Genomic DNA, 24,953 nt, shown 5'->3' with positions numbered 1-24,953 from the left:
AGGTGTCTTTCTGGGCTGGCCTGAGAGATTGAGGATTTAATGGCATGGAGAAGGGATTTGCTTCTCCATACATGGGGCATTTAGCTCAGAAAGTGAGATTATTTTTGAAAATATCAAAAACTATCTTTAATTTGGGCTGAACCAGCTAGTTTTAAACATTCAATATTAAATACCATGAAATAGCATTTTAGAAAAAAACTGGATGGAAATGTATTTTGTGTCTTGAGATTTTTCTTCAAGGATGGGGCTTAAGATGCAGTCATACTTAGGTTCAGTTATATGAGCCTTTAAACCAGGGATTGCAAACTGAAATACCTGCAGGGCTAATGCAGGAAATGTATGAGAGGGAAGAAGTCTGGGTTTAAGAAATTTGCTGCTCTCTGCCTATCTTTGAACTCTTTTGATAGGCACTTGATTATAAAGAAATCTTTCTCTACCATAAGAAAAATAACATTATAAACTAAACGAGGCAACTAATACCCAGGCGTAGGGTTGCTGAGACAATAGGGAATGGTGTGGACTGTGGCAAACTGGAGAGACTGTGTGCCCCAGATGAAGGGGACAGTGGTAACTCAGTTCTAGCTTGTTGGTTCCGTTTGGAAATAACAAGCCCACTGTTGCCAGAGCTGATTTTCCTAGAAAGACCATTCATTTGGATTTTCATGTGAAATTTCCCAAGTTTATAACGTTAATAATCATAATTTAAAAAATATTGGGTGGTCAAAGCAAAACAAAAGAACAATAACAGCACAGTTAGGTGCCACGTCTGGCCTGAAGGCCTTTATGCACGATCTGCAGTTATCTAGAAGTTGGAGCTGGAAGGATTTCTAGGGTGCACCAGTTTCAACCTCCTACCTAACTGAGGAGAGTTATATGTCAAGCCTTCTTACAAAGAGGCATTCTTCCTCTAGTATACACTGACACTGGTGCACTCACTACCTAACGAGATGGGATTGCCACTGTTTCCCAGCAAGAGTTGTAAGAAATTCTCTTGGGTGATAAATAATGACAACCAAGACAAGCCAAAAAGAAGCTCAGGGCGGAATGCAGCCAGTGGGCCTCAGGAAGGGCCCGGAGTAGGCAATGGAAAGCCACCAGAATTCCCCTTCCCTGGGCTCTGCTGCCTTCTGCATCTTGCTTTCCCTCTCCCTTCTCTCTAGTGAGTGCCTTTCTTCAGGCCTCCGGTTCCTATGGTGGCATGTGGTGGCCTCACAGCTTCTTCCATTAGGCATGTCTGTTCCAGCCTCCCACAGAGGCCTGCACTCGCTGTCTCTGGTTCTCATTTCCAAGGGTCCAGGAGAGAGAATCTGATTGGCTCACCTACAAGCAGGTGTCGTGCCCTGGTCCAATCAGCTATGGCCAGGGGGTGAGATCACACAGAACAAAGATGGCTTCTGAACAAACCTGGCCAACTCCACGGGTGGGAAATGTCATGTGACTCCCACAATTCACCTGGAACTCCCAGAAGGTGTCCCTGTGATTCTGTTGGCGTGGATCTTTCTCTCAGGGAAGTCTTCTACTGTGGCTTCTAATCCTGCCTCCTGCAGAACCACATAGACAAGCCCAGGGTCCCTGCCCCATGACTGAGGATGGCTGTCTCCCCCTGAGGGTGGATCTTCTGGCTCAGTACCCACAGTTCCTCCCCGTTTCCCAGCTGATTAGGTTCCAAAGTCATTCTCCGTTCTGTGCACTCCCTGGGGAAAAGCTCAACTTGGTCAACATTTTCTTGAAACGTGGTACCTGACCTCATCCCAGCCCTCTGGGACAGTTGCAAAAATAGTGGCATTTCTAAGAACTCAAAGGGGTTGCCTGTAAGACAAAAACAACTTTAAAAAATCTATTTGCTCTGTGTTTGGAGCCCCGTGGAGCCGGGAGGGAATAGCCTTCCTCCTCAAGAGATGCTGAGATGGGAATGTGGGCTGTCTTGTTGTAAGAAATTCATCTGTCATTGCAAAGGAGCTTGGCAGAGGAAATGACCCCCTCGTGGAGGCTGCCTCTGACCCCCTCCTCCCCACGCAGAATTAAACCCTCTCATCTCTGCATTTTCTCAGCACTTTATCCGCCTTGTCATGAGAGCTGGGTCTCTGAGTGTTGCCGTTGGTTCATATTTATGGAAGCTTCACCATGTGCCAGGCACTGCGTTAAGTCCATTAACAAGGACTAGCCTGTTACTCGTTTGTGCAAAATCTGCTAATGAAACAGTAATAATAGCAAAGCCTATTTATTGAGCACAGTGCCCAGAACTTTTCACACATCTCTTCATTTTCTTTTTTCTTTCTCCCCGACTCTTTTTTTTTTTTTTTTTTTGAGACAGGGTCTCACTCTGTCGCCGAGGCTGGAGTGCAGTGGTGTAATCATGACTCCCTGCCGCCTCGACCTCCCAGGCTCAAGCGATCCTCCCACCTCAACCTTCTTAGTAGCTGAGACTACAAGTGTGTACCACCACGCCCAGCTAATCTTTGTATTTTGGGCAGAGATGGGTATTCACCATATTTCCCAGGCTGGTCTCGAACTCCTGAGCTCAAGTGGTTCTCCTGCCTCAGGCTTCCCAAATGCTAGGATTACAGGCGTGAACCACTGTGCCTGGCCCATCCCTTCATTTTTTATCCTCATAATAACCCCATGAGGCTGTACTGTTATCATCTCTATTCCAGAGCCCAAGAAAGTTAGTTACAATGATGTGCTCAAGGTCACCTGGCTAAGAAGCAGAGGGTCAGGTTCTGAACCTGGGTCTGACTTTGGCATTTGCATGTGGCATCACTCTCTTGAACAATGTTGTGTTTGTCTTTGTTTCTGTGGAGCTTGGCTTTTGCAGAGAGCTTGAAATAAATGGGCCAAGGAGAGAAGGAGCAAGAAAAGCCAAACTGGGCTGGGCGTGGTGGCTCACGCCTGTAATCCCAGCACTTTGGGAGGCTGAGGCGGGCGGATCACGAGGTCAGGAGATAGAGACCACCCTGGCTGACACGGTGAAACCCTGTCTCCACTAAAAATACAAAAAATTAGGCGGACGTGGTGGCGGGCGCCTGTAGTCCCAGCTACTTGGGAGGCTGAGGCAGGAGAATGGCGTGAACCTGGGAGGTGGAGCTTGCAGTGAGCTGAGATCGCGCCACTGCACTCCAGCCTGACAGAGCGAGACTCCGTCTCTAAAAAAAAAAAAAAAAAAAAAAAAAAAAAAAAAAGAAAAGCCAAACTAGACCGGGTGCGGTGGCTCACGCCTGTAATCCCAGCACTTTGGGAGGCCGAGGTGGGAGGATTACTTGAGCCCAGGAGTTAGAGACCATCCTGGACAACATAGTGAGACCCCATCTCTACAAAAAATGCAAAAATTAGCTGGGCCTGTGGTGCATGCCTGTGGTCCCAGCTATTCAGAAAGCTGAGGTGGGAGGATCACCAGAGGTTGAAGCTGCAGTGAGCCACATTGGTGCCATTGCACTCCAGCCTGGGTCACAGAGTGAGATCTTGCCTCCAAAAAAGAAAAGAAAAGAAAAAGAGCAAAACTAACTTTGAGAAGAAGAGCAAAACCACAAAATTGTAGACAAGACCTGGTGGCATCCTGATCAGGAGAACTCAAGAAAGGAGCTTGGGTGAGGTTCTGTTTGGCTTCGTCAGCCCCCTTAGACTGGGGACTTGAGGAAGCAGCAGCAGATGTTTCCGTGAGGTTTTGCTTGTAAGTTGGTTAGTTTTCTGTCCATCAACCAAGAGAGCCGCAGCTTTGCCTGGGGAGCCTCCTTATCCATCACCTCCACAAAGACCCTATGAGATTGCCTGTACCCCTCCAGAGACACTTGGATTAGAGATGGAATCACGTTTTTGTTTAAGTGCAAGGTCCTCTCTCCTGGGACTGAGGAATGGGCCTAGGAGCCTCTTCCTACTTTTTTTTTTTAGATGGAGTTTCGCTCTTGTCACCCAGGCCGGAGTGCAGTGGTGCAATCTCAGCTCACTGCAACCTCCGCCTCCCGAATTCAAGAGATTCTCCTGCCTCAGCCTCCCGAGTAGCTGGAATTACAGGTGCCTGCCCCCACACCTGGCTAATATTTTGTATTTTTAGTAGAGATGGGGTTTTGCCATGTTGGGTGGGCTGGTCTCGAACTCCTGACCTCAGGTGATCCACCCGCCTTAGCCTCCCAAAGTGCTAGGATTACAGGTGTGATCCACTGCGCCTGGACGCCTCTTCCTACTTTAAACGGTGGGGACTGTGACGAGGAGGTTGACAGGGAGCTCTCATCCTCTTTGATTGATGAAATGTGTGGAAATGTGGGGAGCAGCTGAGGGAGGGCGTTGCTTTGCATTTCAGTGGGGGTTGCGGAAATCCACATGACTTGTCCTCACCTTTGCCACCCTCCATCCCTAGCTCAGAACCAAGGTAGGGGCTTGCTGGGAGGAGAGGGTAGCAGCTTGGGGAGCAAATTCTCTCTCTCTCTCCTCTCTCTCTCTCTCTTCTCTCCTCCTCTCTGTCTCTCTCTCTGTATGTGGGCACGAGGGGGTGGGGGTAGTGGAGCCACAGTTGCCCATGGGGGCGGCATGGCTGTGCTGTAGGCTTTAGGCAATTATCAGTTCTCTCTTTAATTCTGTTCAAGGTGACTGTCAAAAATCCACAGAAGACTTTCCTAATGAGATGGAAAAGTGTGCAAATGGATCCTGCCGCATACAGATGCCTTTTCTCTTTATCTCCTAAAAATTGCTCCCTTAGGTTCCGCTCCACCATATTAAAGGATCTTTTCTTGTTCAACAATTAGTCAGAACAGTCCACCTAGTTCACCTGCTTGAGCCTGGTCCTTGGAGAGTGCTGGGCAGGGACCGGGGATCTTGGAGCGAGGTCTCTGCCCTTTTCCTTCCTCTCTTTTAAAATTTTATTTATTTATTTTTTTTGATCTCACAGGGGTGGTTCAAATACAGGTGAAATGAGATGTTCTTGAGAGTGGATGTGTCTGAGGGAAAACAACATCTTTCAACAAGTAGAGATGAAAGATGGCTCTGGAAGGACATGTTCTGGTTGAAGTTGTCACAGCGACCGATCGTGGGTTTGATGAAACTGGTATCTGATGCCGAGAAACAATTAGTAAATTCACCTGGGCCCTGTTTTATGCTTCTGTTGTCAACCCTAATCACTGAGTTTTAAGTCATCTGGTTTTGTGTGTCGCTTTTTTTTTTCTTTTAAAAAGAAAAACATTTGAATTTCTCATCTCATGGATTTCACAGAAGCAATTCTGGGTCAGTCAGTGTGTTCATGTCCTGGCCCCTGTCATCAAACCCTGAAGATCTTGCTGAAGCTGAAAATGATGAGCTTCTGCTGGAAAGAGACAGAGGCCAGCTTCAGGAATCTGCTGCACTTTCTTCTCTGACAGCCCTGCTGGAAAACAGGGAGGTGTTTGGAAATTGCAATACAGTCTCTAAAAACGGGAGTGTGCCACATCACAGGATTCACATATTTTTAATACAGCCTCGCTGAAGGCAACTTAAGAACATCGGCCGTGCTGCGAGGAAGGTCAGGCATTTAGGGGTGGCCAGGGGAACCTGTAAACTTGCTTTCAGGTTTGTTGGTGGTTGTGTTGGAAGGCAAAACTTTAACTTGGAGCTGAGATTTGCAAACTAGGGTCTTCAGGTCAAATCTGGTCCCCAGCCTGTTTGTTGTAAATAAAGTTTTATTGGAACACAGCCACACCCGTTCATTTACATATTATCTGCAGCTGTTTTTGGAGCTACAAAAGCAGAGATGAATAGATGTGACCTGCAAAGCCTAAAATATTCGCTGTCTGGCCCTTTACAGAAAACATTTGCCCACACTTCTGTTAGAAGGTTCTTCTGCCTTTTAAGCTTTGTATTAGGTTGGTGCAGAAGTAATAGCAGTTTTTACAATTACTTTCAATTGCAAAAACCGCAATTGCTTTTGCACCAACCTAGTATTATAAAAGTGAAAGGATGAGGCAACCAAATTGCGCAGTCAGTTCAGGGCTGTTGAGGGCTGTCCATTGACCTTCGCTTCACCTCTTCTGGGTAACTTTTCTGTTCAACTAAGGGTGAGCAGTTGAAAGAACAGGGGGCTCTTTACACAAAGATTTCTGCTTCTCAGCAGCAGTTCTGACAAGAAGGCTTTTCAGAGAGGAGTTGGAGATCCTTATCTTCATCAGGCCTGGGATTTATTAGAAATTGCAGTTTTTGTAGGTAAAAAAGATGGTCAAGGCTGGCATGGTGGCTTATGCCTGTAATCCCAGCACTTTGGGAGGCTGAGGTGGGAGGATCACTTGAGGCCAGGAGCTTGAGACCCACCTGGGAAATATAGCAAGATTCCAACTCTCAGGAAAAAAAAAGTCAGGTGTGGGACTGTTCGCCTATAGTCCCAGCTACTTGGGAGGTCAAGGTGAGATGATCACTTGAGCCCAGGAGTTCAAGGCTGCTGTGAGCTATAATCATGCCACTGCACTTCAGGCTGGGCAACAGAGAAAGACCCTGTCTGAAAAAAAAGTCAAGTAGCAATTTCACCTGGAGGCTTCCTCTTTCTATTGTTGGTCAGTGCAGGGAGAATGAATGACCAAGCAGGCTTTTCTGCATGCTGTTGAATCTCTGCTGTTGTTCCTTCAAACAGATTCTACATTTCTGGTTCTGGCTTCTGTCACTAGATGTGGCACTGGCTGAACCCTGCGCGTGGGTGGTGTGTGGGGGCTGCTGTCTTGCCCAGGAACTGGACCTCCTTTCTTGGATGGTGTAGTAGGCTGAATAATCCTCCTTTCCACCCAGGGTGTCCCCCATTCCTGGAGCCTGTGAATATCACTTTATATGCCAAAAACTTTATAGATGTGATTATGTTAAGGATTTTGAGATGGGGAGGTTATCCTGGATTTTTCTGGGTGGGCCCTAAATGTAGTCAAAGTGTCAAAGGTGGGCAGATAGAGATGTGACACAGACAGAAGAGAAGGTGATGTGGCCACGGAGGCAGAGACTGGGATGATGTGGCCACAAGCCAAGGAATGCCTGCAGCCATCAGCAGCTGGAGAGACAAGGAATGAATTCTTCCCTAGGGCCTCTGGAGGAAGTGAGGCCCTGGCTACACCTTGAATTCAGCCCAGTGTTGCTGATTTTGGACTTCTGGCTTCCAGAACAAAGAGAATAAATGTGTATTGTCTTAAGCCAGTGAGTTCATTCCAGCACAATTTGTTACAGCAGCTATAAGACACTGATGCTATGGTTTTTAAACTATGCAAGTTTTTAGTATTATTTCCCTCTATATTTGTTCAGGAAATATTTACAGGGAGCCTTTTGTGTATAGGCACTGTTTAAGGGCTGTTTACGAAGCAGGCATGGTTCCTGCCTTGGACAAGGCAGACAAATGAGATGATTTCATGAAGCAGTAAGTGCTGTGTTCCAGGTACTATTGCTGCATAAGAAATTACCCCAAACTTAGTGTCTTACAACCACCATTTTATTATGTTCCCAGATCTGTGAGCTGGGGATTTGGACAGAGTACAGTGGAGATGACTTGTTTCTGCTCCATAGTGTCTGGGCTTCAGCTGGGAAGGCTCCAAGGCTAGTGGTGACTCAATAGCTAGGGGCAGGGAGCACCAATGACTTCCTCATTCATATGTCTGGCTCCTGGGCTGGGATGGCTTGAAGATTAGAGCTGCCAGTCTGAGTATCTTCATGTGGCTTCTGTGTGTGATTGGGTTTCCTTACAACATGGTGGCCTCCAGACTCCAAGTGCAAGGCAAGCTGCATGGCCTTTGAGGATCCTGTCTCCAGTCACATAGTATCACTTGTACGGTACTCTGTTGGTCAAAACCCTCACAAGTCCACCCAGATTGAATGGGAAGGGACATAGACCCCACTTCTTGGTGGGAAGAAGGACAAGATGACGTCGTAGAACTGGCATGGGACACGGTATGCTGCTATCTTTAAAAAATGCAACGTGCCACATGCAGAAAAACGATAAAACAGGATGACGGGATCAGGAGTGGCTGGGATGTGGGGGCTGTTTTAGATTGGATGATCAGCAAAGGCCTCTCTGCAAGGTGTCAGTTAATCTGAACGCTGAGTGAGGAGAAGGAGCCATGCTTGGGAAGATCCAGAGAAAGAGTGATCCAGGCAGGGGAGAGGCATTTGTATCCTTTGTAGACATAGGGTACGGCATTGACCAATCAGCCACAACACCATGGCCAGTTGGGATGGGCGTCAGCTGTGAACTGTGAGGATGACTGTGCCAGTGATGCTCCAGGAAGAGGGAAAAAATGAGGGAAAAGTCTCTGGGTGGGAATGAGTTTAGCTTTCCTGGTCAACCTATCTCATCACCCCATCACCCTGTTTTTTGGTCTCTTTTGCATGTAGCCACTTTCTGAAATTATTTGTCTACTTCTTGATGCCTTTTCTCACCTACTAGATTAAAATCCCATGAGAACAGGAACTTTGTCTTGAAAACCAGCCTTCTCAGTGTGTAACAGGATGCCCGGCATCTATAGGCATCCGATAAAATTCGTTGAATGAATGACGCATGCTTGACTAGGTCTACCTCTTAGCCACAGGGCTGCCTGGCAGAGGGTTTCTCCTTGAGTGTGATGTCTGTCACTTCAGTAATTGTCACAAGATTTAAGTAATTAGAGAAAAGCCCAGGAATGTCGTCAGCCTTCTGGATGCTTGAAATTTGTCACCAAGTTGAGTTGGAACCCAGTAATGATGCTACTCGTATGGGCCATTGGGTCTTTTAAATGAAATTCTCTTTCCTGGGTTTGAAAAATGCTCCGAGAATCGGGAGGGAACCCTTCGTAAATGGTTTCTGTAATTAATCCCCCGGGACTCGTCGGCAGTGGCATCCTGCTCATTACTTACGCATAGAAATAAAGATAAATGTGTCTGGATAATAGCCCTGGGAAGGTATAAATCTTGCTTGTTTATGGGGGAAGGCAGCACACGAGGACTTAATGCTGTGGTTAAGGTTTTGTTGGATTTATGAGAACGCACATACTGGTAAGAGCTGAGATTTAGAATCAAGGTTAAAAGAGAGGATGGGTGTGGCCGCCACCCTTGTGGCTTTGGGCTGAGCTCACTGCAGAGTCTTCCAATCGGTTCTTGGTGAACGTGTTTGCCCAGAGGGGTCTCTTCACTCATTTGCGGATTTGGCAGCCATCATCCTAGGGAAGAGTTTCTCCCAACTGTAGAAATTATGTTTTGCTGTGGATGAGCCCATGGATGCACGCTAACTTGGTAGAAACTGCTGGTATCCACACTGAAGAAATTGTGCCAGCCAGGTTGGAGCTTTGAGAGAGAGATTGAAGTGAATGTTGGTGCCCAGAGATGTATTTTGTTCTGTCATTTTGCCGCCGTTCACTTACATGTTTGGTCAATGTTTGTGGAGCTTTGGAGCTCCTGCCTTGGGCTAGAGCTTGCAGTTTTGGCAAAACGAGTCTTGGTCTCTGGAGTACATCACTACTTGAAATAGTTCCAGGGTTTGCCAAACTGCCACTATTTCCTAACCACCATTTAACTGTGTACAAACTCTATTATGACTTACTCATGTATTTTTTTATTTTTTAGAGATAGAGTCTTGCTGTGTCAACCATGGTGTGATCATAGCTCACTGTAGCCTCTAACTCGTAGGCTCAAGTGATCCTCCTGCCTCAGTCTTACAAGTAGCTGGCACCACAGGTATACACTACCAGGTCTGGCTAAGGTTTGCTTTTTTTTTTTTTTTTTTGAGAAACAGGGTCTTGTTATGTTGCCCAGGCTGGTCTCAAACTTCTGGCCTTCTGCCTCAGCTTCCCAAAGTTCTGGGATTACAGATGTGAGCCACTGTACCCAGTCAATGTTTATCTTTAAATTGCCCCTCTTGTTTTTAAACTTAATGCCAAGTTTAGCCTTGTCCTAAGGTATAAGTATTACTGGTTTGTTGTGCTAGTGATATTTCTTTCTAACTCATATTCAAATAAATATAGGCTGGGCATGGTGGCTCACTCCTGTAACCCCAGGCACTCTGGGAGGCTGATGTTGGAGGATCACATAAGCCTGGGAGGTCGGAGATTTCACCGCTGCACTCCAGCCTGGGCATCAGAGCGAGACCCTGTCTCTACAGATTGTGTGTGTGTGCGTGTGCGTGTGTGTGTGTATGTGTGTGATTAATACAAAATCATTTCCCTTGTCTGCCACCCCAAATAACCAAAGAATGTGTGTGCCATCCAGTCATCTTCTGCCTCACTGGTAGGTAGGCTGGCTGAATAGCGTACCTACTTTTCCAGTGCAGTGAACTTGCAGCTTCCACCCATTTGTCCTCCCAGTGAGAGGTTTCTGGTCCAGGTATTTTAGGGCAAAGATACATCCTGTCTTAAATTCTGTGACTGTTTTCAGTGCCCATTTTTTCTTTCTTTTCCTGCAAAATGATGTAAGGGCATGTACAAGAAAGACTCTCTCAGATCACTGTTCATTGACTTCCAGAAAATTCAGAGTGAGTCTCCTCAGAGGTTACTTTTCATGGACCTGAAATGTGCTATTATATTCTCTGGCTTTATCCTAGCGCCTGGGATGGGACTGTGTACCAGGTGGTCTTCGTTGCTCTAGTATCATTGTCTGACTTAAAGATCCAGTGGAATTGATTTTAAGGCTCAGCTGAAAGAGAGAGGAGTTCTGCATGCTGGTGATATTTGATGAGAGGTGAACTCCTGTATACCATGGCCATATTTCTTATGCCCCAAATCAGAATGTATTGTCTGAAACTTATTAATATTCAATGATCCACGAGTGCAGAAAATTCGAATAGTTATTAGTAGCTATGTGATTAACCAATGGATTTTATTGAAAGAATAACATTACATGCAAATATAATGGTTTCAGAATATCTGGAGTGTGTAGAGGCTGAATGGAAGATTTATTTATTTATTTATTTATTTTTTTGAGACGGAGTCTCGCTCTGTCGCGCAGGCTGGACTGCAGTGGCATAATCTCAGCTCACTGCAAGCTCCGCCTCCCGGGTTCACGCCATTCTCCTGCCTCAGCCTCCCGAGTAGCTGGGACTACAGGCACCCGCCACCTCGCCCGGCTAGTTTTTTGTATTTTTTAGTGGAGACGGGGTTTCACCATGTAAGCCAGGATGGTCTTGATCTTGTGACCTTGTGATCCGCCCGTCTCGGCCTCCCAAAGTGCTGGGATTACAGGCTTGAGCCACCGCACCCGGCCGGAAGATTTATTTAACCAGAAGAAGGCCAGAAAAGGGGTTATATGTGTCTCTGGACACTGGCATTTGCTTCCATAATCAATGGCCCTTATTTCCCCTGAGCAGGATATGAAAAATGATGCCCACTTGCTCTGACAGGGTCTTGCTCTAACGCCCAGGCTGGAGTGCAGTGGTGAAATCATAGCTTACTGCATCCTCGACCTCCTGGGCTTATGTGATCCTCCAACATCGGCCTCCCAAAGTGCTTGGGGTTACAGGAGTGAGCCACCATGCCCAGCCTATATTTATTTGAGTATGAGTTAGAAAGAAATATAACCAGCACAACAAACCAGTAATACTTATACCTCAGGACAAGGCTAAACTTGGCATTAAGTTTAAAAACAAGTGGGGCAATTTAAAGATAAATATTGACCGGGCACAGTGGCTCACATCTGTTATCCCAGAACTTTGGGAAGCTGAGGCAGAAGGATTGCTTAATGGCAGGAGTTTGAGTTCAGCCTGGGCAACATAACAAGACCCCATTTCTACAGGGGAAAAAAAAGAAAAGTAAACCTTAGCCAGACCTGGTGATATGCACCTTTGGTCCCCGCTTGGATTCAGTCTAAAGACTGAATCTGACCAACAGATATGTTTTGTTTTGCTTAAGGATGTCTGAAAAAATAGGGGCCAACATAAAAAAAATGGACTCTTGCTCATAAATAGCTGTATTTTTGGTCTATCTTGAAACAGAGGAAGTGCTGGCAACATTGGAATGGTGCTGATGAGTGTGTGCCCCCTTTAGATAAGGCGTGGGCTTGCCACTTTGCCACAGTCACCACCACCCCCTCTTGTCTACCCTACATCGAGGCTGTCAGTTACCATTTATAATCATTCTTGAACTATAGTTTTTCTTATGGGAAACAAATATCTCTCTCTTTGCCAGACTCTGTCAAAAATTAGAGGCTTCCAGAGGGCTGTGTGTTTTGAGAACAATAGGAGAGAACATCTTTGTGGAAGTGAAGATCATTCTCATGTATTTAATATTCAAGCAAAGTGTGTTGGCTGCCTCTGTTCATTTACTGTTGCTGTCAGATCCCTGCAGGCATTTGACTTTCTGACCCTTGAATTCAGCTAAGAGGCCAGGAAGGGCCTCTTCAAGGCAGACCGACTATTGGGGAGCACCTTGCAGAGCCTTGTGCCCCCAGATGCAGTAAACCAGCCTCCCAGGCCCCTTGAGCATGGAGTGGATTGGAGTCTGTTTCATCCTTAATGAATGAATTGAATAGCTCACAGCAGGGGAAGCTTTTACCCAGCAGTTTTCCACTTAGAACTACTCATTCCTTCTCAAGTAATCAACTGAGTTTGCTGTTGTCTATTACCCTGTGGTATTGGTGGCGGTGGTTTTACATCTGTGGGGACAATGAACTCCCCACTTTGAGGTCAGATTTTTCTTATATAATGTGTCTGTATCCTCCACTTCACCTAACACCGGATGCAGCTCAGAGTGGAATGAACATTTGATGGGAGCAACTGTTTTTCTGCTGGACAGTATGGAGAGGTAGGTGCCTCAAAGCATCACACTGGAAGCCAGACTGCCTGTGGCATTGTACAAGCTGTCTGACCTCAGTTTCCTTACTTGTAGACTAGGCAGAATAATAACACGTTCTCATCAGGGTGCTATGATTCTTGATAAGCTCTGACGTGTAAAGTCCTTGGTGCCTGGCACTTGGCGAGGACATTGTGTTTTTGTTCCCTTCTCCATACCCAAGACTTGGAGTAGTGCCTAGCACATGTGAGGTCTTCACGCATATTTGTTGTTTTCAGCTGTATCTTCAGCACCCAGGACAGTTCCAGGCCCTTGGTGGTCAATAAATGTATCAAGAATGAACGAAGGGTTTCAAAATGTTTTTTTGAGGTTGGTGTGCATCTGAGATATGGGTATAAAAACATGTTCTCCAAACCAGAAGTCAGATGTGTGGTATAACTAAGGGTTTTGGTGCAAGAGGTGGCCTGGGAGATGTGATTAGATGTGAACTGTTGGTGTTTGTAGCTGTGTTAATGGTTTATGGGTGAAATGCAACCAGACGTAGAAAGTCACAACCATCTGAGGGAATTGTGGAGTAAGTTTGCCCCAGGCATAGTACTGGGTACTGGCTGTTTTGGAAAACTTGTGTTTTCCATGTATTAATTTTCTATTGCTCCTGTAACACATTATTGGAAATTTAGTGGCTTACACAACACAAATCTATTATCTTACTGTCTAGAGGTTGGAAGTCTGAAATGACAAGGACTGGAATCAAGGCAGGGCTGTGTTCCTTCTGGAAGCTCTAGAGGAAAATATGTTTCCTTGCTTCTTCCAGCTTCTAGAGGCTACTTGCATTCCTTGGCTTGTGGCCCCTTTTTCCATCTTCAAAGCATGCATTCAACTTGTCTCCATCATCACATCGCCTCCTCTGCCTCTGCCTCTCCTGCCTCCCTCTGATAAGCGCCTATGAGATGATGTTGGACCCACCATGGCAATCCAGGATATCCACCCCATCTCAAGATCCTTAACCTAATCACATCTGTAGAGTCCCATTTGTCTTATAAAGTAACATATTCACAGGTTCTGGCGTTTAGGATGTGGACATTTTGGAGGCCATCACTCTGCTAAGCTTTTGAGGGTCCCGGGAAGTCAGAAAAGGTAGGGTGTTCTGGTTGGGCTTTGGCAGCCTGGAGGGGCCCAGGCAAAACAAGGTGGGTCATTCTGGGCAGATAGGGCCTGGGGCCCAGGTGCTGGAGTGTTGATGGGGATGGACTGTTTTGGGCAGAGGAACAGCTCAGGTCTTTAGGGGTCTCAGAAGCAGTTGGGTCTGGGAGAGTGGAGCAGCTCACAGCTGGTGCACAACTGTTGCATGCCAAGCATGCAGTTCCCTGTAATAAAATGACACACCTTGTTCTCAAACACAATTTAAAGTGGCCTAATTTGTTTTCTGGTCTGCTTCTCCCTCACCTCCCAGATTATAAAGTCCATCTGCATTCTTTTCCCCTTGCATGAATGCAAACACCCACACGCATGTGCATAGACACACTCAACCCATCTTTCCTTATGAAATTCATTTATTTTTTGAATTTTTCATTGAATTATAATATATAGTCATGCGTTACTTAATGACAGGGATGCCTTCTGAGAAATTTGCTGTTGGGCGATTTTGTCCTTGTGCGAACATCACAAAGTATATTTACACAGACCCAGGTGGTAGAGCCTACTACACACCTAGGCTACTAACCTGTACAGCTTGTTACTGTACTGAATACTGTAGGCAACTGCAGCCCAGGGATAAGCATTTGTGTTTGTAAGCATCTCTAAACATGTATAGTAAAAATATGGTATTATAGTTTACAGGACCACTATTATATGCATGGTCTGTTGTCGACAGAAATGTCATTTTGTGGCGCGTGACTGTATATATAGTATTCCCCGCTTGTCTGCAGGGGATACGCTTCAAGATCCCCAGTGGACGCCTGAAATCACAAATGGTACTAAATCTTATACTAGACTGTTTTTTTCTATACATACGTACCTCTGATAAAGCTCAGTTTATCAATTAGACATAGTAAGAGATTAATGACAATAACAAAATAGCACAAGTATACTTGTAACATCGTTACAAGTAGTGACTTCTCATTCATACTCATTGCTGTAGAACAGAGAGGTTGGCAGACTGTAACCTGTGGGCCAAATTGAGCTTGTGAGCTAAGAATAGTTTTTAAGCTTAAAGGATTATATATTAAAAAAAAAAAAAAAAAAAAAAAGACCCAGGCCAGGCGTGGTGGCTCACGCCCGTAATCCCAGCACTTTGGGAGGATGAGGTGGGTGGATCACCTGAGGTCAGGAGTTCAAGACCAGCCTGGCCAACATGATGAAACCCTGTCTCTACTAAAAATACAAAAATTAGCGAGGCGTGGTGGCAGGCACCTGTAATCCCAGCTACTAGGGAGGCTGAGGCAGGAGAATTGCTTGAACCCTGCAGGCGGAGGTCATGGGTGATCTGAGATCGCGCCACTGCACTCCAGCCTGGGTGACAGAGAGAGACCCTCAAAAAAAAAAAAAACAACCCCAAAATTAAAAAATTAAACCCCAAACAAAGAAGAATATGTAGCAAAGACTAAATGGCCAGTACAACCTAAAATATTTGTTCTCTGGCCTTTTATGGAAAACATTGGCCAAGGTCTGCTGTTGAGCATTGACTTATGTGAATCTATTACCGCTTACCCATTCTATTGCCAATGGGCACTGGGTATTACTTTCCCTTTAAAATCAATTTATTATAACTGAGCATAATTATAATTAAAATCTTAAGAGTGATATATGCACATGATCAAAATGGAAACACACCGAATGGCATGGAAGCACGTGTAGCTGCTCAGGCCAGGCCCTCTCACAGAGATCAAGTAATTGCTGACAGCATTTTCTGTTTTGGAGATTTTTCCATTTTGTCATGGTTGGGGCTGAGGGTCAGGTTTGGGTTGGGTTAGGCCTTCTCCACACCACACTTGTTAAGAAATGTTACCCAGGCTTTCTTCTGGTACTTCAGTGATTTCTTTTGAAAGTATTTGATATTTGGAATTTATTTTAGCATCAGGGTGAATTTGGGCTTCTTATCCAAGTCCCAGTAGCTCATGAAATTGTCTGGATGTGAGTTATCAATCCAGTCCGTGTTTTCTGACTGCCTTGAAATCATTTAATTTGAAAGTGAATATGTCACGGCCCTCTGGGCTGGGCTGTCCAGTGAGACCACAGTGGTGAGCAAATCACTGTATTGGACCCAGGATAGTGAGCCTTGGTGAACTCAGGATGGTGAGCCTTGCTGGTCAAGCAGGCCAGGCATTTGAATGTTAAACACTTGGGAATATTCTTCTTGTTCACAAAGAACCATGCTTTCTCTCCATTTTTGGGGATGTGGCAAGCTGCTGTATCATGGAGGCCTCAATGTGCAGTGGCTCAGACAAGACCATTTTTTCTCTTCTCGTTTAACCATCCCCATGTAGGAGATGCTGTGATCTCTGAGGTCATCCTGGGACCCAGGGGTTTCCACCTCTTTGCTCTGTCACTCCCTAGGCTGGTGTCTGTTTCGTGATTGAGGTTACCTCATCTCCATAGGTGCATTCCAGGCTGGATGGGGAAGGAGTGAGGAAGTGCAGGGCCGGGAATTTCCTTTTTAAAGGATGTGGCTTGGGAATTGCATGTCTCACTTTGGTTCATGTCCCAAAGTCTGGAAATGAGCCACACAGACACCATCAGCTGCGAGAAGACTGGGAAAGGTAATCTCCAACCTTGTGCGTTGGGGGGTTCCATGAATAAAAGGAAAAAGGGGAGAAAGGAAACTAGAATTAGCCATTTTCTGTCACATCCTCTCTCTTTTTGGTGAATTCTTCTGATAAGCACATTGTCGTACAGAAATATTTCTCTGCTATACAGAAAGTAACACTGCAGTTGGGATGATAAGAGGTAACTGAAACTCGCACTCATGGTTGGGGCATGCAATAGGGAGTGTTGGGGACTGTGGCTCATTACAGAGCCTGAGCATGAGTTGGTGGGGGCAGCAGCTCCTAATCTGTGACTGCCACTTACTATGCTGTGAGAATATGAACTTAGAGTTAACAGATGTGATTTCTCGAGAGAAGCTAGAAATCTATATGTATATTTTAAATGAGAAGTGTCTTGATTTTTTCAATCTTGGCTCAGTGTAAGAAATGCAGTGTGGACCAATCAATATTGGTGTGCAAGTTGCATTTGGCCTGTGGACCTTTGGTGATCTCTACTGTAAAGGCTGCTATGAGCCAGGTGAGGTAGTGCACACCTGTGATCCCTGCACTTTAGGAAACTGAGGCAGGAGGATGGCTTGAGCCCAGGAAGTCAAGACCAGCCTGAGCAACTTAGCAAGACTCCATCTCTACAAAAAGAAGAAGAAACAATGAAAAATAAAGGCTACTATACCAAGGTGAGATGGAGTTATCCTCTGACTGGCAGAGCTCAGGGATCTATCAGCTCCATAAATGAGGAAATTGGGACTTGGCTTTTGTACACTGTGTTAGCAGTGTTGGCTCACCTTCTCTGGAGGGGAATTTGGCATTATCAGTTAAAATTACAAATGCACACACTTTGACTCATCCAATTGACTTCTGAGAATTTATCATTCAGAGAGATTGTACCTGTGCAGATTAACCCATGCATGAGGTTACTCATTGCACCCCTGCGGTAGCATAAGGCAAGAAGCAACCTGAATGTCCATCAGGTGGGGCATGGGTAAATAAATGTCGGTGCATAGCCATACAGTGGAATGCTATACAGCGTGAGGAAAATGAAGACAGTGTATATATTGGCTGTAACCATCTCCATAAAAGATTGCTAAGTGAATAACAAAACCAGGTGCAGAACAGTGTGTATAGTCTGTGACGGTGTTAAAAAGAAAAAGTAATATAGTATGTGTGTATATGTGCACTTTTATATACACACAATGTTTTTTCAAGGTTCATGAGAAACTAGTAATGTTGGTTGCTTCTGGGGAGTTGAGTGTAAGACAGAAGGGAGACATTTTATTCTAGAATCATGTATCTTTTGAAGTTTGAGACATGAAAATGTTTTACCCATTCAAAACATAAATAAAATTAAGATAAAAGACAAGAAAGACTAGCGAGGCTGTGAGAGGACATGGGTTTCCCAGGCATCACACAGCAGCTGGGGGCTAGAATCAGCGTCCCTGTTTGTGCCTCCCAGCACCGCATCATGTTACCCCAGCAATCTTACCATGCTGCTAGTTTTTGCTCTTAGAGGCTGTTCAGAAGAACTTCTACCTTGTTAACTAGCAAGCTGGAATTTATTTTACCAACTGATATAGTTAATTGGGTTTCTTGCGGGAGCTGCTGTTTTTCTTGGCCTCAATAATAATGGCCCCGAGGCAACACCTTCTTCTGGAGGATCTTGGGTTCCCAGATACACCTCTGATTATATTTACAGTTACTTTGCAGTTCATGGAGCAGACCTGGGCTGGTTTCCCTTATGTTTACTTCATCACCTAAGCATTTGTAACCTTGCCGGTGACTCAGGGGCCAGGCGCTGCCCTGAGTGCTGTTGGAATTCCAGGGACTTGGAGGGTCTCCTTGCTACTTCACCTTCCTCCAGTGGTGCCAGGAAAAATAACGATTCCTTGGCTGCAGAAAGCAGGGTAACAAATGCAGGCCCTTTGTCGAGCGAGGCAGGCAGCCTTTCTGGTTCCCTGGCAGAGGTGCCGTTTAAATGACATTTTTCTTGAAGATTAGAGAGCTGTTGAGAGCTGCCTTGGGACTCGAGCCTGGTAATTAGCTCTTTACCTGTGTCCTGAGGTTTCTCAGCACAGTAGCTTGTCAAGGGAGCTTGGGAGAGGATGTACTGTGTTCTCACCCAGGATGAATTAAAACCTTCTCCTTGTTTAAACAAAACGAGAAATCCAGGTGTTCGGGGATTGTCCTGTCACCTTATATCTCCCTAGTTCAGTAGGATCCAGCACGGAGCGTGATTGATCACTTAAATCCTATGTGTTAGGTTGGCTGCAGAGAACTGAGACCTCAAGTAACAACGATTTAAGCAAGACGGAAGTGTATTTCCCTCTCATATACATGCGCAGAAATGTTTCCAGAACTGGGATGGCAGCTGCTTGCAGGAAAACCCTCTCTGTTTCCAGTTCCTTCCAGCTCACCATCATTCCTAAGGTGTGGGTCTCTCTTCATGGTCCAAGATAGAGCTCCAGATGTGCCTCCCACATTCCAGGTAGCAGGAAATGGAAAAGAGCAAGGGGATCACTTGAGCCCAGGAGTTCGAGGCTGCAGTTAGTTAGGATTGCCCCATTACACTCTAGTCTGGGCAACAGAACGTGACCCTGCCTCTTAAAAAAAAAGCTACGCTTCCCAGGTTCCTTTGCAGCTAAGCATGGCCAGAAAGCTAATGCCACATCTCGTATCTTTTTGTGTGTGTGTGTGTGTGTGTGTGTGTGTGTCTGTGTGTGTGTGTGTGTGTGTTTTAAGAGACGAGGTCTTGCTCTGTTACCCCGGCTGGAGCGCAGTGGTGCAATCACAGCTCACTGCAGCCTCGAACTCCTACGCTCAAGCCATCCTCCCACCTCAGCCTCCTGAGTACCTGGAACCTCAGGGTGCACCACCATGCATCCTACCCTGCTAATTTTTATTTTCTCTCTTGTTAGCATATGATCCTTTTGCTCCTTAAGGCCACTTTCCAAGAAGTTGCATGTAGTACCCCACAGTGTCCCATTTCCTGACCTTATTATGTTAACTTGGGTTCCCTCTAAAAGCAGAAGCTGATATAAAGGCTTGTATGCAGGTAATTTACTTTGGAAATGTATTCAAAGGAAGTGGAATGGGACAACTGGGAAGAGGAAACAGGAGAGGAGGGAAGATTGAATCCAAGGCTGCATGACCCAGGTAGTTGCCACTGTAGGCCTTGGGGTTCCCTCCTGCTGAAACTGCTTCCAGGAGCAGCGTGAAACACGCTTCAGGACTGTTCACCAGAGACACGATGAGGGGAGTATTTTCTCCGTCTGCCAAACCCCATTGGTCAAGAGTTGCTCTTCAGGATGTTGAATCCCTTGTACTCACGGTTTTGAGCATGTACGGGACAGCTGAACAGGCTCCTGCAGAGACTCTGCGGCGGGGAGCGGATAGGAGGTGTAGTGGAGGTGCTTGGGGGCTCCACATGTGCCCAGCTTCTTACAGCAAGAGCCAGGGCAAAAAGATGGACTGAAAGAAAGTGAGATGGAGCATTAGCTTTATGGCCATGCTTACCTGCAAAGGAACCTGGGAAACAGTTTTTTTTTTTTTTCCAAAAGAGATAGGGTCTTGCTTTATTACCCAGGCTGGAGTGCAGGGGTGCAAGCCTAGCTTACTGCAGCTTCCAACTCCTGAGCTCAAGTGATCCTCCCACCTCAGCCTCCCGAGTAGCTGGGACTACAGGTGTGCACCACTATGCACCATACCCTGCTAATTTTTAATTTTTAATCTTTATTTTTGTAGAGATGGAGTCTCGCTATGTTGACTATGCTGGTCTCAAACTTCTGGCCTCAAGGGATCCTCCTGCCTCAGCTTCCTAAAGTGCTGGGATGGAAATATGGTTTTTATTCACAGTGGCCACGAACTTGGCAAAATACAAGGGGTCGATTATTGTTGCAAGGATGTTGGAGAACAAATGGCAGACTCTGGCACACCATGATCTTCATTCCACCCATTCATTATGATTGATCGTGGGAAGGAATTCCACAGTTGTTTGACAACGTCTGCCATGGTGTGGTGGTGGAGAGGTGGAAGGTTTTGTGTTGAGAGTCTGCTATTCCAGACCCTTGGTATTTGTAGCACTCACAATTCATGAGGGTTGAGTAAAAAAATTTCAAAATTAGTCAGAGTGAAATGGGATAAGACCCATCTGATGGTGGTACTTGGCTTGTCCTGAGCTATGCTCACCTCTGGTGCTCTCTCTGGTTGTCCTTTCTATTTTCAGAAGTCTCGAATTGCAAACCTACTATGTGCACAGCTGGCAAGTGCATAGGTAGGAAGAAAGGCTACAGTGAAGAGGCCATGTTTCCCAAACTTTGGGTTTTTTAATATATTACCTTCATATATATATAATATATAATGTATAATATATAATATATCATATATAACATATAACATTATATATAATATAATGTTATATGTTATATATATTTGGCCATATCTACAGTATTCTCTGGCTATTTTAAAAAATCTAATATATAAAAAAATCAACTCATTGTTTTTACTTAAATATGTTTATTTTAAAAGCAGACTCTATCACTACCACAAATAGAAAGCCAGTATCACTTGCCAAAAATAGCCAGAAACCTTTGAAATAAAGACAATGAAAACAAAGCAATGATCTTAAATTCCAGCTAGATACTGCGGCTTGCCAAAGCCTCTCAGACAGAGACCTGCTGTCTCCCGTCTAACAAGGGCCATTAGCCAAATGTTAGAGACTCATTAGCGGAGACGGAGGCTTCCTGTCTTTACGAGAAGGACTGCAGGAGAATTAAGAAAGGAATAGCCTTCTAACGGTGGGATTCCACGTTCCTGAAAACCTTTTTGTAAATGGTCTTCCACATTGCTGGGAGGACTTGGGAAAAGGCTGGGAAGGGCTTTGAATGCCGAGCTAAAGGGATTGTTGCATTTGTTGCATTTGCAGAAAAGCTCTTGGGATACCTTTCAGGGGGTTATTTGGGGGTACGGGAGTAGTTAGTTTCTGCAGCAGAATATATTGATGAATAGGGCATCCCTGTCCTCCAGTGGGTGGGAAATTCCCATTTAGACAAAAACTCCCTCTTTGGTCCAGCGACTGGCGAGAGGCAGACATGAGCCTCTGATCCCCTGGGCCCAGGCCTGTTTTTGAACAGACACCGAATAGCATCCATTTCTTAGGAGATGTCCTGCATTGCTTGAGCTCCTGAGAGCTCTTGGATAAAAAAAAAAATAAATAAACTTGAGTTGGCACCACATCCAAGTGGCATGTGGCGCGGGCGTGTGCAGTTGGATTATTTTTATTTATGATAGCTGATTCACAATCGTCTCCATGGCAATGGGGGAGCTAAAGGCGGAGGGAAGGAGGGAGTCGTCACATTATTAAATGACCCAATGAAAGAATAAAAACCCTCCAACACATCAGGGATTAATTTAACACTGTGGCCTTGCCTGGCAGGTCATTACCCATCCCTGCTACAGATGTTGGCACTTCCACTTCCAGAGTGTTCTGCGCAGAGCATGGCTCATCTTTCTGCATTTCAATGTCATTCTTCGCTCAAACAGTCAGATGCCAAGGGTCAGGAGGGCCACTGGTGACCTCATCAGGAGATGCTCTCCACATAGAACACTCAGGAACCTATTCACGGTGCCCTTTTGAATGCACAAGCATCTCTATCTCTATTTATCTCTCTATACATATAATTCTGTTTTTATACTAACTTGAATAGATATAAAATCATCTTTATAAATTACATTTAAGGAATAAAATCGTACAGTGAATACCCATGTACCTACTACTTAGTTAAGAAAAATAGGCCAAGTGTGGTGGTTCATGCCTGTAATCCCAGCACTTTGGGTGGCTGAGGTGGGAGGATCTCTTGAGTCCAGGAGTTCGAAACCAACCTGGGCAACACAGTGAAACCTCATCTGTACAAAAATTACAAAAATTAGCTGGGCATGGTTGCTCATGCCTGTAGTCCCAGCTACTTGGGAGGCTGAGGTGGGAGGATCTCTTGAGCCTGGGAGGTTGAGGATGCAGTGAGCTGTGATCAAAACCACTGCACACAGCCTGGGTGACAGAGTGAGACCCTGTCTCAAAAACAGAAAAGAAAAGATTATTTCTTTTACATAGGGTAAAAGTGTGATGTACATACAGTAACGGTGTATCTCGATTTCCCCTGACATCCCAATTTTCTCTTGTTGTCACTAAGATAACTAAGGCTAGAGTGCAATGGTGTGATCTGGCTCACTGTAAGCTCTGTCTCCTGAGTTCAAGTGATTCTCCTGCCTCAGCCTCCCGAATAGCTGGGATTACAGGCACCCACCACCACACTGGCTAGTTTTTGTATTTTTGTAGAGGCAGGGTTTCACTATATTGGTCAGGCTGGTCTTGAACTTCTGACCTCAGGTGATCCACCCACCTTGGCCTCCCAAAGTGCTGGGATTACAGGCTTGAGTCAGTGTGCCTCTACTTTTAAGCCCCCTCTGTGCTCTTCCCCAGTCTCTTTCCCTCTCCCCTCATAAAGAACCTCTCCTGAATTATGTGTTCATCATTCTCTTGCTGCTCTGTTTGCTCCCTAAATAATACATTATTATTTTGGGTCTCTTCGTGAGCTTTGTGTAAGTGAAGTTGTACTCTGGGTGTCCTTTGGTGCTGCCCCTCTTTCACTAAACATTGCATTTGGGAGATTCTTTCACATTGAAATGTGTAGCAGCTCTATGCTATTCCATTCTAGGAATGTTCCAGGATTCATCTCTTTTACAGCTGACATTTGGGTGGTTACCTGTCCTTTGCTCCAATGAACAAGGCTGCTGTGAACGTTTTCGTACTTGTGTCACAACACAGACAGGCCCAAATCCTCCAGGTTCATTGTCTACAATGGCTGGATCATGTGTTCACTGCATCTTCAACTTTGCCAAATGGTGACAAACTGTTTTCCAAAGTGGTTGTCCAGGTTGATCCACCCTCTGGCGACATAGAGGTGTTCTGACCATGGTGCATTGTTGTCAATGCTCGTTGCCAGACTATTCAGACTTTGAGTGCTGCCTGGGACTATCACTCAGTGCCCAACTTGGGTTCATATGGGGAAGAACCCCAAAGAAAAGAACAGGCTGTATTCTGCAATATTAACTTTGTGGTAATACAGCTGACATTTTGATCGACATCTGCCTTACATCTTTGTCTATTTTAGTTGGTTGAGAACTTGGGTGCCTCCTAAGGGTAACCTAAAGATCACTAACTATACCGTGTCTGATAATTTAAATGCCCACGGCCTCTCATTCATCTAAGATGGGAAGATTACTTGAGCCTAAGAGGTCAAGGTTGCAGTGAGCTATGATGACGCTAATGCGCTCCAGCCTGAGTGATGGAGTGCGATCAGACCCTGTCTCCCCAAAAATAAAAAAGTTAGCCCAAGAATTCCAAGGATGCAAAATAAAAAAATTACAAAAAATCCCCAAAGCTAGGAAGGTGGGACATGGTTAACTTACCATCTGTTCAACTCCCACTCATCTTTCAAAACCCACTTCAGAATTATCTTTTATCTGAGCAACTTTACCCAACTTCCTCATTCAAAGCCCAGTCCCAAACCCAGCTAACCTGGAACTTGGGCTGGACTTTTTCTCTCCTTCCACGGAGCTCTGTGATCACCCCAGCTCACAGCTCACTCCAGATTCTGAATTCCTAGGATTAGTTTGTGGATTCAGCTTTTTTGTTATTTAATCATATTCTGTTAGCCCATTGTGGAGTGTACGTCTGGCTTTCTTAATTTGAGGTCATCTTAGGTTTTCTTCTTCATCCGGTCAGTGCAGAGTTTTGCCGTAGCTCATTCTTTCAGGAAGTTGTTGGTAGCACCCATTACGTGTCAGACCTGATGATCATGGCTGAGGAATCAAAGACACTGAGTCCCTCGCCCTTGATGGAGACATGCTTTTCAGGAGAAATGCAAGAAATAAATGAGAGTGACGTGATGTGGCTTTGATGGGAGGAATATCCAGATTATTAAGGAGAGTTTCTTTGAATGAGGAAATTGGGTAAAGCTGCTCAAACAAAAGATAATTCTGAAGTGGGTTTTGAAAGGTGAGTGGGAGTTGAACAGATGGTAAGTTAACCATGTCCCACCTTCCTAGCTTTGGAGATTATTGTAATTTTGTTATCTTGCATCCTTGAAAACCTTTGGCTAATGTGTTTTTTTTTTTTTTTTTGGGAGAAAAAAACAGAGTGGTCTCACTCTGTCGCCCAGGCAGGAGTGCAGTAGTGTGATCACAGTTCACTGCAGCCTTGACCTCCTGGGCTCAAGTAATCTTCCCATCTCAGCCTCCTGAATAGCTGGGACTACAGGTATGTGCCACCATGCCTGGCTAATTTTTTAAGTTTTTGTAGAAATGGGGTCTCCCTATGTTGTGCAGTCTGTTCTTGAACTCCTGCACTTGAGCAATCCTCTTGCCTCAGCCTCTCAAAGTGTTGGGATTACAGGTGTGAGCCACTGTGCCCAGTCTAAAATTATTTTTAAAGGTAAATACTAGTGAAAATTGACAGACATCTTCT

The 24,953-nt window shown here is 45.3% G+C and overlaps 1 protein-coding gene across 5 annotated transcripts in view; it reads left to right on the top strand.

Annotated features, from left to right (window-relative positions):
- LOC105493580 (transmembrane protein 132B) overlaps positions 1-24,953 on the top strand; it is a 504,000-nt gene that overhangs the window by 101,995 nt on the left and 377,052 nt on the right. The window lies entirely within an intron of this gene.

The sequence above is a fragment of the Macaca nemestrina genome, chromosome 10, assembly GCF_043159975.1.
Source record: "Macaca nemestrina isolate mMacNem1 chromosome 10, mMacNem.hap1, whole genome shotgun sequence".
In the NCBI taxonomy this organism is placed as follows: Eukaryota; Metazoa; Chordata; class Mammalia; order Primates; family Cercopithecidae; genus Macaca; species Macaca nemestrina.
The sequence above is the reverse complement of the archived record's forward strand: the minus strand, read 5'-3'. Positions and strand labels throughout refer to the sequence as shown.